This window comes from Manis pentadactyla, chromosome 5 (genome assembly GCF_030020395.1).
Source record: "Manis pentadactyla isolate mManPen7 chromosome 5, mManPen7.hap1, whole genome shotgun sequence".
NCBI classification, from domain to species: Eukaryota; Metazoa; Chordata; class Mammalia; order Pholidota; family Manidae; genus Manis; species Manis pentadactyla.
This window is the reverse complement of record NC_080023.1, coordinates 114,374,832-114,398,772: the sequence shown is the minus strand read 5'-3', so window position 1 is coordinate 114,398,772 and position 23,941 is coordinate 114,374,832.

The window sequence follows — 23,941 nt, the reverse complement described above, 5'->3', positions numbered from 1 at the left end:
AAAATATATGAAAAGCTCACAAAACTCAACATACAAAAGCAAAAAACTCAATTAAAAAATGGATGGAGGATCTGAACAGACACTTCTCCAAAGAAGAAGTTCAGATGGCCAACAGACACATGAAAATATGCTCCACATTGCTAATTATCAGGGTAATGCAATTAAAACCACAGTGAGATAACACCTCATACCAGTTAGGATAGCCAACATCCAAAAGACAAGAAACAAGAAATATTGGTGAGGATGTGGAGAAAGGGGAACCCTCCAACACTGCTGGTGGGAACGTAAACTAGTTCAACCATTGTGGAAAGCAATATGAAGGTTGCTCAAAAAACTAAAAATAGAAATACCATTTGACCCAGTACTTCCACTCCTAGGAATTTACTGGAAGAAAACAAGATCCCTGATTCAAGAAGACATATACACCCTTATGTTTATCACAGCACTACTTACAATAACCAAAATATGGAAGCAACCAAAGTGTCCATTGGTAGATTACTGGATAAAGAAGAGGTGGTACATATACACAATGGAATATTATTCAGCCATACAAAAAAACAGATCCTATCACTGCAACAACATGGTTAGAGCTAGAGGGTGTTATGCCCTGTGAAATAAGATAGGCAGGGAAAGACAAGTATGAAATGATTTCCCTTATTTGTAGAGTATAACAAAGCAAAACCGAAAGAACAAAAGAACAACTGACTCACAGACTCCAAGAAGGGACTAGGGATGACCAAAGGGGAGAGTTGGGGGATGATGTGTGGGAGGGAGGGAGAAAAGTATTAAGGAGTATTATGATTAGCACACATAATACAGGTAGGGAAAGAATTACAGCATGGATAAGACAAGTAATGTCTCTATAGCATCTTACTACACTGATGAACAGTGATTGCAATGTGGTGTGTAGGGAGATGGGTGAATGTTGAAACCACAATATTGCTCATGTGTATCAAAGATACTTAACTAAAAAAAATATATTGCTTACAAAGACATTTTTAGCATAGCAATAGTATTGGTACTAGAGAAAATCAAAATCAAGATTTAATTTAAAAAATACATATTTTTCATCAGGTAATCAGCATAGGTAGAGGCAAAGAGTTCTCTTCTATTACACATTACTAACAAATGCTGAAATAGAGCCTCAAATGGCATGAAAAAAATTGTTTTCTTATCCCCATAAATAATTTCTTATTATCTCTTGGCAATTCTTGTAAGATCACTCAGCATTAAGTTCTCAGTTATGAAAACAGCAGGGACTTTGCTGGGAATTTCCAGCACATAATTAATGGGTCAGTTATAAACACAAGGCAGACTCAGTATGTATTATCTAAGAAGGTTTGGAATTGCAGGTGTTTTACAACTTCCTATCATCTCTAATCATTCTTGGCTTGATGCTTTAATGTCTAAAACATATAATGACAATTCCTGTTGTGAAAATGTTGCAGAGACATGAGGAAGAAAAGGCATATTTGCAAATACAGCAGAAAATGGTGAAAAAGTCAGTGTATTTCTGAATAATTTTCCTAGACTATGATTTTGTAGGAAGATGAACAAACTGGGAGTTCAGAAGAGAGTTCTATTTTTTTATCCTGTAATTAATAAAGAAAAGAGTTAAATTACCTCTTTCAATGTCAGATTTCTAATGATGTATATTTTGAAATTATGGAGGACAAGGCAAGATGTTCAGTTCCATTGTCATAAATTGAACATGCAATAGTGGTGAATTTGATTAGTGTAGTCATGAGTGAATGTGCTTGATACTGTCATAGCTTCAGACTCCTCAGGCTATTCATTCGTTCATACTATTTCTTTAGTTTCCCTCTTTTTAAATTTTGTCCATCAATATCTCCATTACATTGTTTAACCTACTTTTAAGAAATATGTTGTTGGAAGTGTCTCTCTATTATATCACCCAAACAAATGCTAATTAGAGAATATGATCATAACTTTATAAATATACAAATGCATATAAGGAGTTATTTAGACAGTAAAATTTGACATTTATCATCATAGCAATTTACATAAGGCTTAGCTCTAAAACATTTGGTTTCTCTATCTACATGGTGAAAGTATTACAAACATGGAGTTGAATTCTTTCAAAACCAAGGACAGAGGATATTAGGTCCTGGTAAACTTTCATAAACATAAATGTGAAATTTAACTATACTTGATAAATTATTTTATTCTGGTTTGTGGACATATTTAGTAGGCTTGGCTTAGTGATAAATTTACACTGACTTCACAAACATAAAATATAGTAACTAATAAGTTTACAAAATGGTAATGAATAACGTACTGGTTGTGTTTATTATGGATGGGTTAAGATATAAAAGTGAATACAGAAATTATAACTTTAAAGATTTCATAAATAGCACTAAATTAGATGTAATAAAATACACCACTTACGTGAAAGTGCAAAATGTTCACCATACCAAGAATAAACTGGCATAGAAATTTGATCATGATTAATTGAGTTATCCTCTACCAACATAACTTTCAAATAGAAACAAACTCTGTGTGAATGTGTCCTTTCTTGTTTCATTATAATGTTCTCCTATATCCTACGATGTTTCTCTATGTGAGGAACACTTGTTTCCTTAATGGCATCTTGTTTATAAATGTGAAAAAATCCAGTGCCCATTGTAGTGCATTCTGTGTATGTCAAAGATTTAATAATGAATTATCTTCTTAATCTTTGCCTAACATTGCAAATGTTGAAAACTATACTATTTTGATGAAGTGTTCTACATATTGTGTTGGGAATTTACATTTTACTAACTGAGCAAGGATAAGTAAGAGAGAAAAATATAATCTTTACCATCATGTAGCCAAGTGATCACAAGTATGGATTTCAGAAATAATTAAGAGCTACAGCTTCAGGTGTACCCTGGACATTAAACTTTACTGAAGGAATAACAAGACCCCTTTGGTTTCCTGCTTGGTTGCCTGAGACACTAATTCTCAGATCCAAAGATTTTACCCTCTAGTGACTTTGGTGCCTTAGTATAATCATTTACTCTGAACTTTCTCTGCACTTTACAGATACACTGTAGGGAATGGAGCAATCAGAAAGGAGAAAAAACTAAAAAGCTCTAGCCGACTTCATAGATACTATTTAGATTTCAAACCAACTCCTACAAATTCTGTTTTAAGCAGAATTCAAAAGGAGTGCATATTTGCCTTCTAGAGAGTCCTCATTCCTGCTCCAACTATGTTCTATTAAGATGAGTTCACTGCTTCTTGTATGTTCAGACATTGTTAAAGATGGCAAGTAGCTCCTTGCTTCTTCAATGTTGACAAATGTAATTTAATTAAATGTGATAAATTGGATTGAAATTTGCATTAAAAAAAGAACATGAAGATCCAATTCCCCACAAACTATTCTAAATTAGTTTAGATGAAGATAGTTGAACAAATACATCACTATTATTTTCAAACAACTTTATACTTCACCAATATCAAATTCTTAAATGAATTTTAAACACAATCATGTTCTTAAGCATTTACACACTACATGATTGATTTCTGAAGTTAATTCATACTTGTGGGCAATGAAAATATATGGGTTTAATTTTGCTATTTCTTGAGCACTTTAATGATTTTAAGCTCTAAATAAACTATTTATTATATTCAGTAAGTATGCAGAGAAATGATTTATACTACCAAATTATACAATTACAGACTTTTCAGGAGAATTAACTGTAGAATTATTAGGAGTGGTTAAACAGTTCAAGAATATGCTATATACATGCTTTTTTAAAGTATGTACAGTGCATAGTTAAAACAACTAAAAAGAAAATAGTAAGAAAAAGAAGGATTCCTTTTATTTAACAATAATATACATTAATATTTAAGGAATGAAAAAATACACTTGAAGTAAACTAAAATTTTACCAAGAAGAGCAGAATACCCAAGTGAAGTGACTTACTGCTCTGCTGAATAGAAGTATGTAATACTATAATATATATTACCATAAATTATATCTAATATAATCTAATTAAAACTCCCAAATATGTTTCAGTAAATCTTTGAAAGACAATTCTAAAATCCATGTGAAACATAAAGTCTTTCACTTTCAAATAAAGAAAAATATTTAAGAAAATTTTCAAAGAATACAATGAAAAAAGATAATCTACAATATAAAAATGTGTATTATGAAATCATAAGCATTAAATATCATAAAATTGCTTAATACATATAAAAATATAATTTGGAAAAGAAATAGGGCAAAACAGATTTATTCATATGAATTTTTCAGGCTGGTGTTTCCATTTAGTGGAGAAAGAATGCACTGATTTGTTATTCTTAAATTAGATACCATCCTTTTATTATACACACAAAAAAATTCCAGGTTCACTAAAAAGCTAGTAATTTTTCTACAGGAAAATATGGGTAAAAGTTCCTAATTATGAGTTAGAGAAATCCTTCTTTAGCAAATATCAAAAAGCAAATCTTTAAAGTATGCAAAGTTTTAAGAAATTCTAATAATAATTTAAAGAATATGTGATAAACTTTCAGAATTCTAGTATATAAGACAAAAGAATAACAAACCCAGATAATATAAAAAACACTGTCAATCAAATAGAAGACAAAGTGTTAAAAATTTGACAAAGGATATGAATGGCAATCTATCTGCAGAAAAAAAATAGAAATCATTAATAAATTTATTAAAAACAGTATAGCCATGAGGTGGAGCCAAGATGGCGGTGTGAGTAGGGCAGCAGAAATCTCCTCCCAAAAGCAAAAATATTTTTGAAAATACAACTATTCTTAAAAGAGAAATCAGAAGATCCAGGAAAACAGTGAGGCTACATCTACATCTGTGAGAACCCAACCCCTCATGAAGGGGGTAAGATACAAGCCATGGCCCAGCAGGATCCAAGCACCACCCCTACCCTAGCTCCCCAGTGGGAGGAGAGGAGACAGAGTGGGGAGGGAGAGGGAGCCCAGGACTGCTAATCACCCAGCCCTAGTCATCCACACTGGGAGCACAGACACACAGTTCATGGTGTGCTGGATACTAGGGAAATAGAACAGTAAAATGTGCAAGCAGGTTCCCTCAGCTGGCGCCCCCAGGACAAAACAAAAGAGTGCTTTTTGAAAGTCTTAAAGGGACAGGAGAATCACCGCTGGATGGAAGTATCGCGGCACACTCATCCCAGCAGCTGGGAATCCCGGGGAACTCTGGTCACCCTAACCCCCTGGACAGCAGCACAGCTCTGTAGCCCCTCACGGCAATAAACAGCCTCCCACCGGTTACCCTTCCAGAGCAGCCCCGCCATATCAGAGCAGCTGCCTTAGAGCGGTTATGCCCACAGCAGCCATGCAGAGCTTCCTCCACAGCAGCCTGGGCAAGAATCAAAGACCCCATCTGCACACAACTGCCCAGCACAAGCCGCTAGGGGTCACCGTTCTCCCAGGAGAGGAAGGCAAGGAGCAAGCAGGAAGGGACTTTGTTTTCCAAACTGACACATGTACCAACTGCCCAGAACTACCTCTATCACCATGAAAAGGCAGAAGAATTTGATCCAGACCAGAATCACACAGATATCCTCCCCTGAGAGGGAACCCGGGGAGATAGACTTAATGAATCTTCCTGAAAAATAATTAAAAATAAAGGTCATAACCTTGCTGATGGACTTGCAGAGATTTATGCAAGAGCTAAGGAGGGAGAATACAGAAATAAAACGATCTATGGAAGGACTTAAAAGCAGAATGGATGTGGTACAATAGGCCGTTAATGGAATAGAAATTAGAGAACAGGAACACAGAGAAGCTGACGCAGGGAGAGACAAAAGGATCTGCAGGAATGAAAGAATATTAAGAGAACTGTGTGACCAATCAAAACAGAAAAATATTTGCATTATAGGGGTACCAGAAGAAGAAGAGAGAAAAAAAGGGATAGAAAGTGTATTTGAAGAAATAATTGCTGAAAGCTTCCCCAAACTGGGGGAGGAAATAGTTGCTCAAACCATGGAAGCACACAGAACTCCGAATAGAAGGCACCCAAGGAGGACAACACCAAGACACATAATAATTAAAATGGCACAGATCAAGGACAAGAACAGATTATTAAAGGCAGCCAGAGAGAGAAAAAAGGTCTCCTACAAAGGAAAACCCATCAGGCTATCATCAGACTTCTCAACAGAAACCTTGGAAGCCAGAAGAGAATGGCATGATATATTTAATGCAATGAAACATACAGGCCTTGAACCAAGAATACTGTATCCAGCATTATTATCATTTGAATATGAAGGAGGGATTAAACAATTTCCAGACAACAAAAGTTGAAGGAATTTGCCTCCCACAAACCACCTCTACAGGGTATTTTAGAGGGACTGCTCTAGAGGGGAGAACTCCTAAGGCCAAACAGATGTCATCAGAGAAAATAAAAACACAGCAGAGAAAGCAAACCAACCAAATACTAACTAAAGGCAAAAATAAAATCAACTACCCACTAAAAGCAGTTAAAGGAAACACAAAAGAGCACAGAACAAAACACCTACCATATGAAAAATGGAGAAGGAGGAATAAGAAGGGAGAGAAATAAAGAATCACCAGACAGTGTCTATAATAGCTCAATAAGCGAGTTAAGTTAGGCAATAGGATACTAAAGAAGCTAACCTTGAACCTTTGGTAACCATGAATCTAAAGCCTGCAGTGGAAATAAGTACATATCTTTCAATAATCACCCTAAATGTAAATGGACGAATGCCCCAATAAAAAGACACAGAGTAATAGAATGGATAGAAAAGCAAGACCCATCTTTATGCTGCTTACAAGAGACTCACCTCAAACCCAAAGACATGCACAGACTAAAAGTCAAGGGATGGAAAAAGGTATTTCATGTAAACAACAGGGAGAAAAAAGCAGGTGTTGCAGTACTAGTATCAGACAAAATAGATTTCAAAACAAAGAAAGTCACAAGAGATAAATAAGGACATTACATAATGATAAAGGGGTCAATTCAACAAGAGGATATAACCATTATAAATATACATGCACCAAATACAGGAGCACCAACATATGTGAAACAAATACTAACAGAATTAAAGGAGGAAATAGAATGCAATGCATTTATTTTAGGAGATTACAACACACCACTCACTCCAAAGGATAGATCCACCAGACAGAAAATAAGTAAGGACATGGACCTAATAGACATCTATAGAACTCTACACCCAAAAGCAGCAGAATACACATTCTTCTCAAGTGCACATGGAGCATTCTCCAAAATAGACCACATACTAGACCACAAAAAAAGCCTCAGTAAATTCAAAAGATTGAAATTCTACCAACCAACTTCTCAAACCACAAAGGTACAAAACTAGAAGTAAATCGTACAAAGAAAGCAAAAAGGCTCTTAAACACATGTAGGCTTAACAACATGCTCCTAAATAATCAATGGATCAATGACCAAATCAAAATAGAGATCAAGCAATATATGGAAACAAATGATAACAACAACACAAAGCCCCAACTTCTGTGGGATGCAGCGAAAGCAGTCTAAGAGGAAAGTATATAGCAATCCAGGCATATTTTAAGAAGGAAGAACAAACCCAAATGAATATTCTAACATCACAATTATCAAAATTGGAAAAAGAAGAACAAATGAGGCCTAAAGTCAGCAGAAGGAGTGGCAAAATAAAGATCAGAGAAGAAATACATAAAATTGAGAAAAATTAAACAACAGAAAAAAATCAATGAAACCAAGAGCTGGTTCTTTGAGGAAATAAACAAAATAGATAAGCCCCTAGCAAGACTTATTAAGAGAAAAAGAGAATCTACACACATCAACAGGATCATAAAGGAGAAATGACAACAGACTCCACAGAAATACAAAGAATTATTAGGGAATACTGCAAAAAACTATATGCTAACAACCTGGAAAACCTAAAAGAAATGGACAACTTCCTAGAAAAATACAACCTTCCAAGACTGACCAAGGAAGAAACAGAAAATCTAAACAGACCAATTACCAGCAACGAAATTGAAGCAGTAATCAAAAAACTACCCAAGAGCAAAACTCCAGGGCCAGATGGATTTACTACGGAGTTCTATTAGACATACATAGAAGACACAATACCCATTCTCCTTAAAGTTTTCCAAAAAATAGAAGAGGGGGGAGTGTTTCCAGACTCATTCTATGAAGGCAACATCACCATAATACCAAAACCAGGCAAAGACCCCACCAATAAAGAAAATTACAGACCAATATCCCTGAGGAACATAGATGCAAAAATACTCAACAAAATATTAGCAAACCAAATTCAAAAATACATCTAGAGTATCATACACCATGACCAAGAGGGATTCATCTCAGGCTTGCAAGGATGGTACAACATTCAAAAATCCATCAACATCATCTACCACATCAACAAAAAGAAGGACAAAAACTACATAATCATCTCCATAGATGCTGAAAAAGCATTTGACAAAATTCAACATCCATTCATGATAAAAACTCTCAACATAATGGGTATAGAGGGCAAGTACCTCAACATAATAAAGGCCATGTATGATAAACCCACAGCCAACATTATATTGAACAGTGAAAAGCTGAAAGCTTTTCCTCTGAGATCAGGAACAATACAGGGATGCGCACTCTCCCCACTGATATTCAACATAGTATTAGAGGTCCTAGCCATGGCAATTAGACAATACAAGGAATCCAGATTAGTAAAGAAGAAGTCAAACTGTCACTATTTGCAGATGACATGATATTGTACATAAAAAACCCTAAATACTCCACTACTAAACTACTAGAACTAATATCATAATACAGCAAAATTGTAGGATACAAAATTAATACACAGAAATCTGAGGCTTTCCTATACACTAACAATGAACTAATAGAAAGAGAAATCAGGAAAACAATTCCATTCACAATTGCACCAAAAAGAATAAAATACCTAGGAATAAACCTACCCAAGGACATGAAAGACCTATACTCCAAAAACTAAAAGACACTCTTAAGAGAAATTAAAAGGACACTAACAAATGGAAACTCATCCCATGCTCTTGGCTTGGAAGAATTAATATTGTCAAAATGGCCATCCTGCCCAAAGCAATATACAGATTTAATGCAATCCCTTATCAAATTACCAACAGCATTCTTCAGCAAACTGGAACAAATACTTCTAAAATTCATATGGAACCACCAAAGACCACAAATAGCCAAAGCAATCCTGAGAAGGAAGAATAAAGTGGGGTTATTTTGCTCCCCAACTTCAAGCTCTACTACAAAGCCATAGTAATGAGGACAATTTGGTACTGGCACAAGAACAGAGCCACTGACCGATGGAACAGAATAGAGTCTCCAGACATTAACCCAAATATATATGGTCAATTAATATATGATAAAGGAGCCATGAACATACAATGGGGAAATGACAGCCTGTTCAACAGCTGGTTTTGGCAAAACTGGACAGCTACATGTAAGACAATGAAACTGAATCATTGTCTAACCCCATACACAAAAGTAAATTCAAAAAGGATCAAAGACCTGAAGGTATGCCATGAAACCATAAAACTCTTAAAAAAAAAACATAGGCACAAATCTCTTGGGCATAAATATGAGCAAATTCTTCATGAACATATATCCCCATGCAAGAAAATCAAAAGCAAAAATGAACAAGTGAGACTATATCAAGCTGAAAAGCTTCTGTACAGCAAAGGACATCATCAATAGAACAAAAAGGCATTCTACGGTATGGGAGAATATATTCATAAATGACAGATCCAATAAAGGGTTCACATCCAAAATATATAAAGAACTCACGCACCTCAACAAACAAAAAGTGAATAATCCAATTAAAAATGGTCAGAGAAGCTGAACAGACAGTTCGCCAAAGAAGAAATTCCAATGGCCAACAGACACATGAAAAGATACTCCACATTGCTAGTTATCAGAGAAGTGCAAATTAAAACCAAAATGAGATATCACCTCACACCAGTAAGTATTGCCACCATCCAAAAGACAAACAACAACAAATGTTGGTGAGGTTGTGGAGAAAGGGGAACCCTCCTACGCTGCTGGTGGGAATGTAAATTAGTTCAACCATTGTGGAAAGCAGTATGGAGATTCCTCACAAAGCTCTAAATAGAAATACCATTTGACCCAGGAATTCCACTTCTAGGAATTTACCCTAAGAATGCAGCAGCCCAGTTGGAAAAAGACAGATGCACCCGTATGTTTGCGCCAGCACTATTTACAATAGCCAAGAAATAGAAGCAACCTAAGTGTCCATCAGTAGATGAATGGATAAAGAAGATGTGGTACATATACACAATGGAATATTTTTCAGCCATAAGAAGAAAATAAATCCTACCATTTGCAACAACATGGATGGAGCTAGAGGCTATTATGCTCAGTGAAATAAGCCAGGCAGAGAAATTCAAGTACCAAATGATTTCACTCATATGTGGAGTATAAGAGCAAAGAAAAACTGAAGGACAAAACAGCAGCAGAATCACCGAACCCAGGAATGGACTAACAGTTACCAAAGGGAAAGGGCCTGGGGAGGATGAGTGGGAAGGGATGGACAAGTGGGGAGAAAAAGAAACAGGGCCTTATGATTAGCATGTATAATGTGTGTGTGGGGCACAGGGAGGGCTGTGCTACACAGAGAAGACAAGTAGTGATTTTACATCATCTTACTACACTGATGGACAGTGACTAATGGGGCATATAGGGGGGACTTGGTGAAGTGGGGAGTCTCGAAAACATAATGTTCCTCATGTAATTATAGATTAATGATACAAAAGAAAATAAACAGCACTAGCATTCAGGGAAACACCCATTAAAACAGTGAAATATTATTATTTTTGCTGAAAAATCAGCAATATTTGTATACATCTAACAATCTGTGTTGGCGAGATTGCAAAAACCTAGGTAGTCTAAGAATTGTAAGAATATAAATTATCACAGTTGTTTAGGAGGATTACTTAGTGGTGTCTAATTTTTTTAAATTAAAAATTAAATTTTTTTTGTTGTCTAGAAGCTTTAGATTTATAGAAAATTTGTGATGATAATACAGATTTCCCACTATTTTATATGCAGTTTACCCTATCACTAACATATTTCACTGGTATATTACATTTCTCTCTTCTGAGCCAATACTACACATTATTATTAACTGAAGTCCATATCTTATTCAAAATTTATTAGTTTTTACCTAATGTACCTTTTGCTTTTCCAGTAACCCATACATAATGCATTACATTTAGTCATCATGTTTCATTAGAATTCTCTAGAATTTTGTTTAAATTTTACTATTTTTGATATACCTAAGAGTTTTAAGAAAGAGTTGTCAGGTGTTATACAATGTCCTAAATTGAGGTTTGGCTGATATGTTTTATAATTATACTAGTGTTATGGATTTGAGGTTATGACAGAAGTAGTGTGCCATTCTCATCACATTATTTCTGGGGTACGTGCTATGGAATGATTATTGCCATTGATGTTGACCTTCATCAGCTGATTTAGGCATTTTTGTTAGGTTTCTCCACTGTAAAATTACTCCTTTGTCTCTTTTAGTTTTTAGAAGAAAGTCACTGTGCACAGCACACGCTTAGTAGGTGGAAAGTATTGTTCCTTCCTCTCTAGAGTCTATAAAAATTATTAGGACCTTTTTGGTGTGAGAATTTTGTCTACTGTACTCTATTTTTTCAATCATTTATATATGTCAATACTATGTCATTTATATAATTTCTCAAATTCTTCCAATGATAGGGAAGTTTTTCATTTGGCTTCTGTGTCCTTTGGCATGCACTCATTATTGCAGATTTTTTTTGAGTACTTTCTTTGGCCTATATATATATGATACTTACATATCCCTTTTTGCCTCCTTTGAATCAGCCATTCCTCCAAGAAATTCTGGTTCCTTTTACTGGAAAAGATATTAGAAAGCAAGACCTGGGCTCAAACTAGTTGTTATGTGGGTGCCCTTGTTTCTAGCCCCTTTCAGCTGGCAGAGCAAAAGGACATATATGTATTTACTAACTAACCCATATCTGTGTACATACCCATGAATATTTCTATATGTGTACATCTGTATGTATCTTAAGTTAAAAACAAGGTTTACTGATGTCTTGATCATCATTAACCAGTACCACATGGATTATTCCAGCTTTCCACAATCTTGTCAGCAGCTTGAAACTCTAACAGTAAAAAATCTAGCCCCATTCATATTTCACATTCTTCTTAATTATTCCATTTCAATGTACATGTATAATGCTTTTGAGAATTATTAATTTTAAGGGAAACAGCTTTATCAAAAACAGGACACTGCATATATACTTTTTACCTTTAGTCTTAACAATATCTACTCATTCTCAGAGTCACTTAATTCAGTTCAATTTTCTCCTACTGATTTCAATTAGGTTATTTCATACATATGTAATGCAGTCAGGGGCTTTTGCAGAGATTTTATGCTATCCCAGAACAGCCTGACTTCTGCTAAAGTATTTACATAAAAATTTGCATGCATTAAGTTTCAGTCTTCATATTGTACAGTATCATACAGACTACCTCAACTACCATAAAACATCCCCTGTGCTTTACTTTCCACCCCCACCCCAAACTCCAGGCAATCACAAATTAATTTGTCATCTCTATAGACTTACCTTTTTAAGGTGTCATATAAATGTAATTACACAGTATGTAGCTATTTCAGACTGTCTTCTTTAACTTACTGATATGCAACTAAGATTCATCCATTTCTTGATCATTACTTTTTACTGCTAAGTAATATTCCATTGAATCAGTGACACACAGCTTGTCAATTCACCTACTGAATGACAGCTCAATTCCATCCATTTTTGGGCAATTACAAATAAACTCTATTAGCATGCATGTGCACATTTTTGTATTTGCAAATCAGTTGGGTATATCTAGGAGAACAATTGCTGGATTGTATAGTCAGATTGTATTTAGCTATGTAAAAAACACCCAAACTATATTCTAACATGTCTTTCACAATGTACATTGTCGCCACCAATAAATGAAAGTTCTTCTTGCTGTATATCTTCACCAGTAATTGATATAATCAAGTTAATTTTGGATCTTGGATTTTATATAGTTGCATCTCATTGTTGGTTTAATTTGCATTTCCTTAATGACAAATGATGAACATCTTTTAATGTTTTATTTGCCATCTGGGTATCTTCTTAGTGAGGTTTCTGTTCAGATTCATTGCTCATTTATTTTTAAATTATGTTATTTTCTTATGTTTAGCTTTTCCTTGTATTTTCCTTATGTTTGTACTTGTGCTTGAAGAGTTTGTATATCTTGAGATACAAATTGTTTGTCAAATATTTTATTTTAAAATATTTTCTATCAGTTTGTGACATATTTTCATTCTCTGAACAGTACCTATATCGAAGTTATATTTTAACAAATTCTCAATAATAAATACTTTAATTTTGGATTTCATTGTGGTTTTTTCTAAAAACTGATCACCAAAGCCAATGTTACATAGGTGCTCTAGTTTTCCATAGTTTTACAGTTTTGTATTTTACATTTATATCCATACTGTAAGTTACTTTAAGTGTAAGTTGTATCTGAATCATTTCTTGAAAAGATGATCCTTTTTTTCCTTTGAGATGCCTTTGTTCCTTTGTTTAAGATTAGTTGACTACCTCTGTGTGGATTGATTTCTGGATAGTTTTGTGCCATTACTATACGGGTCTATTCATTCATCAGTACCATACGGCCTTGATTGTAGTAAAGCTTGAAATCACTAAAGTGAGTGTTTCAGCTTTGTTCTTCCTCAGTGTTGTGTTGCATATTCTCAGTTTTTTCATACAAATTCTCAAATCACTTTGTCGATATCTATGAAAGATAGCTTGCTGGAATTTTGTTTTCTATTTTATGGTCTTGTTCTAACAATAAAATATGTAGTTATTCCCATGTATAGGACTAAATAAAATTTCCTCTGTATTCTTCAGTTAGTTTTGGTAAAATATTTTTCTGACATTCTGATTAGCATCATAGGAAGTCTGTATGTCAAATTGAAAAAAATTAACATTTTAACATTACTGGCTCTTTCAATAGATATAAAAAACTGGCAGAAGACTGTATGCATACCTTAGGAAGTTTCCTAAGAAAAATACAGCATTGGTCACCTAGAAAAAGAATAGGGACATTTACATAATATCTGAAAAGATTAAGTCAGAATTGAATGAGAACAGAGCATCTTGTAACTACACTTTTTAGAGGGATTTTTTACCATGTGAAGTGAAGAGTAACACAAAATTAATTTTATACATTATTAGAATTTAAAAAATCATGTGGTAAGCCAAATATAGTAGTCCTGCTAAGGTTTTATTAGTCATTCTCAAAAATAATATCTATTTAACTAATACAGTAATTAAAAACATATTCTCTGTAGATCACTATAAAATGCCAAGTTGCTTTTCTCAATGGATCACCATAACCATCCTCACCATCACTATCACCATCATTATCATTAGATATGCTTATATTGAGATCTAATCATAAATTATGTGGAGCAAGATGCAATTGAAATTTTATAGCAAAAAATGATTTACTGTCCACAGTTTTATATGATTTAATCTAATACAAGCCATACATATAAGTGTTTAACTATGTTATTCAATTTTATCCTAATATTATACTGAGGTAGAAAAGATCATTCTTATCACCCATGAGAAAACTAAGGGCTTGAAATGCTGAAGTGATTTGGCCCAGGACACATATACAGGGAATGGTGGAGACAGGGCATATCTGTCTCCAAAATCTAACTCCTGAAGGTACCCATAACCCTTGTGCATTATACCTCCAGCTTGTTTCCTAAGGAGATTAAGTTCTTTAAAATATCAGACAGATGTTTAAACACAGAAATTAATTCAGATTTAGCAGGAACAGGTAGATATATTCAATTTTCAGATACTATTTTTGGGGGGGAGCATATCCTAATCTTATTTACAAATATGAATTATAAAATGTCTACAATATTAATTAAAAATAATGACATTTAAGAATTTCTACACTTCCTTGGAGATTGTAAGGATATACACTGAAAATGAAAATGTATATGTATAACAATAATCTTAATTCTCATGTAAGTCAATAAAATCAAACTTTAAAAGGCATACATACTGAAAATCTCTAAGAAAATTCAACTCCTCCTCCTTAGGGTCATAAATGAACTAAAATAATCATTAGCTTTATATCTGTAATATTCATTATACCTTGACTTAATTACTTAATATATTATTAAGAATTATATGTATTATATAACATATTCATAATATTTCTGCTTAATATATATTATTTAAAATATTACAATTATTACTCAAAACTAAAGAGAATGATGGAATAATGCTCAAAACAAAATTAATGATAATACTCAATGTATGTGTCCTGAAATTTTTTAATGTATCAACTTTTTAAAAAATGTTCTCAGAAAAAGACAGGTACCATATGATTCCACCTATGTGTGGAATCTAAAAAACAAAATAAATGAGCAAACAAACAAAATTGAAATAGACTCATAAACACAGAAAACATACTGGTGGTCACCATAGGTGAAGGAGGTAGGGAATGTAGAAATAAATGAAAGGGAAAGAAAATAAGTGAGATTGGTATCTTGATCTGGGTGATGGTTACGAGAGTGGATACACATGTCAAAATTCATCAAGCTGTACACTAATATTTGTGCAGTTTATTATGTATTCCTCAATATAAGATGATTTTTAAACAGAAAATAAGTTGTCAGAAAGATATTAGATATCAGTTGCTTTTGAAAAGATCTTTTGTTAACTAAACTATAATATCTATCAATGACACTATTAACTGTATTTCTTTTGAAGACTGCAAATATTTTCATCAGTAACTATTCTATAAAATACAATTTATCTAATATTCTTAATGGCAAATTTGAAATAAAAATAATTGAATTAATCATAATGGCAGTTGTATTAATACTCCATAAGCATGTGAATGCCCTATATTATCCCACTGATTTCTCAAACACTCAGTGTCTGAGATATCAAATTTTAATAATAATTACAAAAAATATTTATAAAATGTGGAAGCTGATTAGAGAAACTCCATTATTTTGCATTTAGTATGTTTTAGCACCATTAATAGCATCGAGGTCATTTGTTTTAATTCAGGGCTCTGTCTTAGAAATCTTGATGATCTCTTATGAAGTCAATGAATCAATAATCATTTATTGAAGTTCTACTACAAATTGGATAGTAGTAGATTCTATAACAAATGCAAAGTGGGTGTGGGAGGTGGGGCATAAACTTTAATTTGGTTAAGGAACTAAGAAAGCACCAATGAGTGACCAAGAATAATTACAAAATAAATATTACAGAATGAAATGCCTTAACAATAGAAAATAATGAGAAAATATATTGAATTGATATATTATCCACAATGTTTGATTAAATTAAGCATTCTGTATACTGTATCTTAAATACTAGATATGATTACATCCACAAAGTATTTTATCGTGAAATTTAAAAATGTTATTGTGTTATTTCATAATTTCAAAGCAGATACTATGAATTTACACATCAATTGGAATAGGATAAGGAATGAAAACTGACATTTGAATACTTACTATATTCTCCAAACATAAAATATAAAAGGGATTTGTTCTACTTTAAGCACTCTGTAACACTCTCTCCTGGAGTATAAAAGCTAAAATGGAACAACAGATTTCTATGCAAATAATAATAATAAAGAATGGAGTATGGAAAATTACATGACAGGCAAACAGTATAGGGAATTCAGTACATGGTCTGGTAGCTTCTGAGCAGAGTTTGGTAGAGGACTCAGTGATTACTGGAACTAAAACATTGGATTGATTAGTGAGAGGATATTGTATTTCATAAAGTGGAAAACACAGAAGGAGGACACAGAGTAAAGATTCTTGAGAGATAATGTATGACTGTATTTTGATCATTTAAAATGCAAAAGTGAAAAATATAAGCAAATTGAGCCAATGATTTTCACTTTTGCATTTTAAATTTAACTGAGTGAATTGAAAGTCACTGTTTGATGAAACATACATAACAAAAATCATAAAACTTTCAAAATAGCTCTCACTGATATCTCCTGTACTTGAAAAAGATTATAGAAGAGCTGTTTCTGTAATTTATTATAAACACCCCAAGAGCCCACACTTCCTTTTATATCTGATTATAATAATATCTGCATGTATAATTCTCCATTGGCAATAACAGATTGGTTTCAGAAAACAAGAAATTAACAGCAAACAAAGAAAATACATTCAAATCCCTTGCCACTAAAATCAATAAACTGACCAATTTTAAAGCTGAGCTGTTTTATTATGTAGTAATGAAGTTTATTTAGATTTTTGACAGCCACATTATAGTTCAGGGATTTATCAACCACTCTGAAACAAGAACATTTACATACTTCTTGACTAACCCAATTACTCTTCAGTCAGGAATATCCATTTTTTTCTTTGAATATTTAGTTTTTGAAATCTTAAGTCTGTTCACTCTGTCTTACTGCATAATTAGGTCTTTTATTTTAGTGTTTGATAGCAGAAAAAACTGGCATAACTTTCTTTTCTTCTAGCATGCATTTTCTTTAGAAAAATTAACATCATTAAATTTCTGGATTTGGTTCTATTAAATCAATTCAACTAAATTTCTATTTATTAGCAGCACAAGCACACATTATTACTGAGAGCTAGAAATCAGAAATAATGATTTTATAGTTTAAAATTAAGGATCAACCCCTGCTTGTATTATTATAAGAACATCAGATATATATGATATCCTATTCTGTCATGATTTTGTGATAATTAGGAGTTTATGAGGATACAAAATCTAAAAGTATTTTCAAAGTATTATTATCAAAAGACAAGTATAATCATTCATACAGTATCATGGAACCGAGATGTATTGTGTTCTACTAAATATACAGCCAAGTATATAGCTACTACACAGAGGATCTGATTTCCATCATAGAAGTCTTTATTGACATAATTTATTATTATATACCTGTAAAGATGAAAAATTATTCCAACTTGGTGAACCATGCCAATAGCCCATAATTATCCCCTTTCTCTCATTTTTCATTGTCATTGCCCTGGTTTAAACCTTTAGCAACTCATAGCTTTACTGTTGTTATGAATTTTAATTTTTATGTGTATTTTTTATCTACCATTCTGCTGGATGGCCAGGCAGAGAATCTTGTGTCACCAACTAAAATGGAGTCTGGAGCCCAAAGTCAGCCAATTTTGACCAAACAAGATCCCTTTTACCAAGCACTCAGGAAATCTGCTATGATCCTGACACATGCTGGGTCTTTTTGATTTCTAATAGATAATCCCATGATTTAAAATCCACATTGTTTCCATTGTTTCAAAGAGGAAATAAAACTTGCAGACATTGTATGTGTAGTCCAAGGATAACTAGCAATTAAGCAAAAGATACAACAGTAAACATACAAAGAGAGAACGGCGGAGGCCAGAATATGATGATGGATGTTAAGTGGACTTATCCTGGTGATCATTTGACAATATATACAAATGTCAAATCATTATGCTGTACACTTGAAATTAATATAGTTACATTTCTGTTATACCTTAATAAAACTTATAAAAGACAATCAACTTCAGGATCAGTCAGAAATATAATTAAGAATAAATAGTATTTTTTCATCATCATATGTATAAAAGAAAAAATTTTGAAAAATCTGGTTTTGGTGAACATGTGGATAAATCAGCATTCTATTCATTATGTTGTGAAAATAGAAATCAACTACTATGTTTTAGAAGGAGAATTTGAAAATTCGCATAAAATAGAAAAAATACTTACATCCTTTGAGCAATTCTACTTCTGGAAGTATTTTTTATAATATATTGACAAATGTATACTATGTATATTTATGATCAATTGAAAATTGTGTAATTTTTTTAAAAGAATATACTTTTATATTCTGAAGCAGATAATTATATGAGATAACACTTTCTAAAAACCATAAAAAAGGAAACAACAGATATACAATGTGCTTCTATAAATCTAAAAGTAAGTAATTATTTTTAAGATGCAAAATGAAGTTAAAGCATAAGTTTCCAATGAAAGAAACTTTCTGTTTTTATCCAACCACAGCATATGCCTCATATTGTTTGGATTTTACGAAGTATATGCATTATTTATTACTTTGTAAATAACTGTAGAATTAAATATGTCTCAATGTAATGGAAATAGATGAATGTGGGATCTTAGACTATATGATTATTATATTGTTAATTAAACTAGTACACTATGTTCATACATGAGTTAAAATGAAGAACCTAGAAGAAATCATCAGTGGGATGGAATAAATAAGAAATTTATGCATATATATTCTTGTATATATATGTATATATGTTCCATGTATTTATTATATATATGTATGTATGTGCATATACACATTCTTGTATATGTGTGTGTGTGTGTGTGTTTAAGGCTTGAATTTCTAAGACTTAAGAGTGGCTGGAATTTCCATGAATTGAATGATGCAGTGCCAAAAAGAATGACACTTCTTCAGATGGGTCAGCCTTTTTATACTAGTTAATAGTTAATATAATATAGCTTTCAAAAGGGTGAGGCCAATTTACATAATTATATTTATCCATTGCCACTTCTACCAATAGCACAAAATGCCTTATAAACTATAATTAACAAAACATGTATTCAAATGTAACTACATTCAAAGTTGACCAGGAATGACAACTACTCACATTTTCAAAACTAGAATGGGGTAAAAATACAACTCTTGGATACTAAACAATCTACTGATATCCACAGTAAAGTTATGGCCTGTAGTTAATTGATTTAAAAAATTCTTGCAAAAATTATAAATCAAAATATAATTTATCTGTAGTATCAATTAATATGAAATTTTTTAGAAATATATTAAGTTCCATTCAAAGAACTAGAACTATTTATATATCTATAGATGATAGATAAATAAATTGAAGATAGATAGATAGATAGATAGATAGATAGATAGATAGATAGATAGATAGATTGTATCTTATTCCTTTACATGACTTTTAAATGTTAGCTTTCTTTTCCCACAAGTAATGGATTCAATTATTTCATATTTAAAAGTGGTGAACATTACTATCAAAATTACAGAACATTATTTTATTATTATTTCATTTCTGTATAAGAATTGCCATTTTAGTATATTCTTCACAATATTAGTTTTTATTAAATCTTCAGTCTTTATCAAATGTTTTAAGTATTTTGAAATGTTACAATATGAAAGTTTAAAAATACATACTTAATTTTCAATAATCAGAAAATCACCATTCCTTGTTCCTAATCAACATAGGTTAAAAACTCACAAATTTAAATTAAATTTGTATTTTAAGAGCTTTAGATACAGTTCAAGTGTTGAGTATAAATTCTAAAGGTTTCTTCCAGTTTTATTATTGTGTATGCAACCATAAATATAGAATTAAAATTTTGATTTGCCAACTCTACCTGAAAAACAAGTATTTTGCATAAGTTTTTAAATCACTTTCACTGTCCCAATCCCAAAATTGAATTTTAACTTGTTTTGAGTCTGAGAACTTTGAGCCATACATGATTATTTTATTCTTCTGAATACCAGTGGCACATGAGCTTTAAATTTTGCTACAAGGCTCACAGCTTTACAAATATTTGGAAAGTTTGACAGCAACCTGTTTAAGTGCTGGTGGGATTTACAAAATTCAAGAATCTGTGAAAGTCTGAGATTGAAAGCATTTCCTATGAAATGTGAGGGGAAAATTGGGCAGTTTCACACACCTCAAAAGCAGATATGAATTATAAGTCTCTGGTCACAGGCAGCATTATTCAGTTGCAAAATTTCTTTAAGGTTTCAGCTGGGAGAGAGAGAGAGAGAGTTGATGTTTCTAGTTGTTTGTATTTTCATATTGTTACTATGAACTAATAAATTCCTTTTTATGACATGTGTATACCATGATTAATAAATTATAAAATAACCAATAATACTTTACATAAATCTATGCATGTATTTCTTTTAATGATAGGTAGGAAAATGTTTTTTTCCTTCCCATTTTCAATTTTTGGTAAAGCACTGAGATTCAGCTCTGAAATAAGCAGCATGTACTGTCACTTATCTCTTCAAATCTGCTCTGCAGCATGCCTGCACATGCAAAATGTGTTTTCCAGGGCACACTTTGATTGCATGGAGCACATGGGAAAGTGCTATTTAGCCACTAGAAATTCTTATATTTTCTCTAAAGAAATCAATCTATAGCATTTCAATTCTAAATCTTTGATAGTAGCATAATTATGTTCTCTCTTTTAAAATAAAAACTATTAAATAATTTCTCCTTTAAGAAGAAAAGCTGACAAAAAGCCATTTATTTTATCAGAGTTCAATGCTTATTTTTTGGTACAAAATATGCTTATTTTGTAGTGCTAATGCAAAATCTTGATCTATTGCCACTCAATCTATATTATGAAGATGTTTGCATTTATCAAGCAGTATCTATAGACCTAGAAGTTAAAATGAGTTATTTATAACTCAGAATAACATTGTCTAACAGCTTTTGAATGACTTCAAAATTCCTTTTGTGAAAAGATAACTAGAAATAGTGAAAGTGGTAGACTGGACAATTAACCTAGAGTAGTCATGATTTTTATTCCATGAAAGCTTTCTTAAAATTTAAAAAGGATTTTAAGTATATATTGACACAGTACACAATCATGTGAACATTGATAAAATACACAATTATCGCTATAATATATGTTGACACACCCCAAGTTCAGCAAACATCATCTAATGACACAAACAATAATTTTCAGCCAAATATAGCATATGTTATCATAATTATTGTCATCAGTCTTACGTCACTAGAATTAGGGAAATAGATGCTGCTACTCTGAAAAAAAAAATCAAACCAATGTGAACTCCACTGCTTCACCCTTTGCCTTGGAGACTTCTGTCAATATTTGCAGCTCAGAAGAATGGAGTCAGAGCAGAAATGGGAAGTCTTACTGGGTTGGAAAGAGTAAACAGAGTTGGTGTAAATGGCAACAGCCCATATGGCTGATACCTAAGCAGCAAAATCCTAGAAAGAGAGAACAGAGAAGTGAGCCTCAAAATCATCATGCAGTTTTCCTTTTCAATAGTTATTTTCCTGAAGTCTAGGCTGCATGTGTTGAATGGGGCAAGTTTTCAAGGCTAACATAAGAGAAGTAATATGATCCAAAATATCTGAGCAAATATTTGAGAAGTTAGATTGTATAGGGAGACAGGGATTGGTGTTCTGAGCCATCCAAGGTGAAAAAGCTCTGGAAAATACTCCAAGATTTTATTTACTCTGATCCCAGACTTAAGAAGACATGTGTTCCAAAATATTTACAACCCCTTCAAGATGAGTGAAAATGATACTAGATGAAAGACCAGATCTTCAGGTAGAAATAAAGAACATCAGAAGGATCACATTATGTCCACCAATCACCTAATAACTGTATCCTTCAAACACTACCTGAATCTTTGCACTTGGAGCTCCTACCATGGTACTATTTTATAGCAAATAGATGGTGTGGATAATATGGAACTTTCTGAGCAGGATTCCTGCCTGGATTAAGAGTACCCATTATTATATAATAAGAGCAACTTTAAATATTTGTAACTGTGGGGAGACAATATATTCCCAGCTCATAGCAAAATACCTTTGAACCAAAATCAGTCAAAGGAGAAAAAAAGTGGGAGAAACCCATTTATTCCTTACAAAGTCACCCACTTCTGCTCACCCATGTCTATCATGACCCAGCTGCAAAAAGAGGACCCCACCCAACCTTTCTGGTCCAGATATGCCCTTGCTCCTGCTCGTAATTACTTATTGATATGGAGATGGACTACTTTTCTCCACCCTTTGGAAACACCTATTGATATCGAGACACATAAGGCCAGGAGAGAGATTCTGGAAATGTTTCAATTTCACCCAAAGTCCACCACTCCAGAAATCTTGCCTCACAATCTTCTCACTCCCCATCTTCTGCAATGGCCCCATGTGACAAAACTGAAGCACTGTAACCCAACCAATAACATATGATAACAACAGCAATAAAGTAACGATAATCCTCAAGCTGAAGCATTCAGCTAAATTCAAAGTTCTATGTAGATTTACTCCATAGCTCACCCATTCCATAGGCAGGCAGTAGCTGAACAGGTAGGGAATTCAGAGCAATCACCATGTGGCAGCTGCAGCCAGGGGTGGTACATCCAGGCCACAGGAATTTTAGAAGAAAATAACCTTAAGGACGATAATATACCAGCATAGGAAAATCTTGTCTATCAATTAGGATGCATGCAAGAGAGAGGTACTGTGATAGGACAGTAGGAGAAAACTAGACTTTCACCCCCTCCCTGTGGGAGTTACAGATGAGTCAATATATAGGGCTATGGGAGGTACATGCACTGGCCATAAAGATAAAACAAAATTCCTACATAACATGCTCTTACCTCCAAGAGATTTTGGGTACACTACCATGATCTGTGGGGACTACTCTGCTGTTATTCCAGGAATACACAGGATGTCAGCTTCTAGGCCTGTTCCCTAAGGTGCCAGGAGGGCCTGCTATCACTGGTCCATATGTTGAAATGTCCAGTGCCATGTCCACTCAACAGAATCTCCAGGGTTTAACGCAGTTGGGGCTGGTAGCCAGATCTTGTTCTGCTGGCCATATCTTGGCTTCAATAACTCCTCTTTGGTTTGCACATACAGTTGTATAGGAGAGGCAGCAATGTGTGTTAGCATATCCACGGGGCTCAAGGCTCCATTCTGGGGCTTCTTATTTAAATGCCATAGTCCTGTCTATAGGAAAACTGACCAGCCCTGTAAACTATTGGTGTCTGACTTCAGGCCAGATTTCAACAAACCATTGTACCTCTCTATCATGCCTGCCCCTGTAG